Raw genomic sequence first — 1655 nt, forward strand, 5'->3', positions numbered from 1 at the left:
TTTTTCAGAAATAACATACTGCCATGTTCAACATCTGCATGCAATCACAACAAAAAACTTTAAAAAAAAAACCCTTTCAATTCAAACTTTTTGCAGAACATACACCACCTACACATACCCCCAAAAACACTTACAGAAATACAAAATTCTCAAAAAAAACCCTTCTAAAACCACAAACATTATTTAAGTATGGCAGTACGGCAGCTGAGCCCTACAGACACCATTTCTTCCCTCACTGGATGCACAAAGGACTGTACAAAAAGTTCTAGCTTTGTTGTTTCTTGACTTGGGTTTCAGTGGCAAGGTTTTGGTAGTGGGAGCAGGGGCTACAGAGGTGGCTCCTATGAGAAGCTACTAGAAGCTTCCCTGGCTTCAAGTCAGACCCGCCTTTGGCCAAGGCTGAGCCACTCAGCAATGATGGATCCACCTCCATGAGAACTGATTTAAGAGGGGTGCAGCACATGGGAGAAGATGGGGTGGCCCCAGACCAGCCACCCCAGCACTGGGAGCTCTTGAGGAGCCACAGAATAAACCTGCAATGAAGAGAGGAGTAGGACGTTAAAGAAAGAACTACACACACACACTAAGGTCTGTGAAGAAAGGAGGAGGAGGAGGTCCACTGGAGCAAAGATTCCTCTGCAGCCTGTGGTGAGACAGCAGTTGTGCCCCTGCAGCCACGGAGGGTAACGGCAGAGCAGAGATCCACCTGCAGCCCGTGGAGGACCCCACACCAGAGGAGGTGGTTGTGCCCAAAGGACATCATGACTCTGTGGGAAGGACCCACGCTGGAGAGATCAGTGAAGAACTGCAGCCTGCAGGAAGGACACACATTGGAGAAGTTTATGGAGTACTGTCTCCGGTGGGAGGGACCCCATGCTAGACCAGGTGAGAAGTGGGAGTACTCCTCCCCTGGAGGAGAACAGGGTGGCAAAAATATGTGATGAACTGACCATAACCCTCATTCCCTGTTCCCCTAATCTCCCTTGTCTTTGTCTTAACCTCTAAGGTTTTATCTTTTCTTCTTCTGATTCTCGTTCCCACCCCAACACAGTGGGCGGAGTAAATGAGCAGCTGTGTGGTGCCTATTGCCAGCTGGGCTTAAACCATGACTTTTCTGTAGACCAAAACTGTCTACTGCAGGTGTTTTTGCACAACGTTAACATTATTTAAGTATTTTGTACACTGCAAAGAAAGCAAATGGTATCCTGGACGGCATTAGACAAAGTGTTCCCAGGAGGTGGAAGGAGGTGATTCTTCTCCTCAGGTGAGGCCACACCTGGAGTACTGGGTCCAATTCTGCACTCCCCAATACAAGGAACACATGGACATACTAGAAAGAGTCCAACAAAGCGTCATAAAGATGATTATGGGACTTGAGCATCTCTCCTGGGAGGAGAGCCTGAGAGAGCTGTGACTGTTCAGCCTGGAGAAGAGAAGGCTCATGACACACCTCACAAATGTCTACAAATACCATAGAATCATAGAATGGTTTGGGCTGGAAAGGACCTCAAAGATCACCAAGTTCCAACCCCCCTGCCATGGGCAGGGACACCTCCCACTAGCCCAGGTTGCTCAAAGCCTCATCCAGCCTGGCCTTGAACCCCTCCAGGGATGGGCATCCACAGCTTCTCTGGGCAACCTGGGCCACTGCCTCA

Source organism: Pterocles gutturalis, unplaced genomic scaffold (genome assembly GCF_000699245.1).
Source record: "Pterocles gutturalis isolate BGI_N339 unplaced genomic scaffold, ASM69924v1 scaffold4965, whole genome shotgun sequence".
In the NCBI taxonomy this organism is placed as follows: domain Eukaryota; kingdom Metazoa; phylum Chordata; class Aves; order Pterocliformes; family Pteroclidae; genus Pterocles; species Pterocles gutturalis.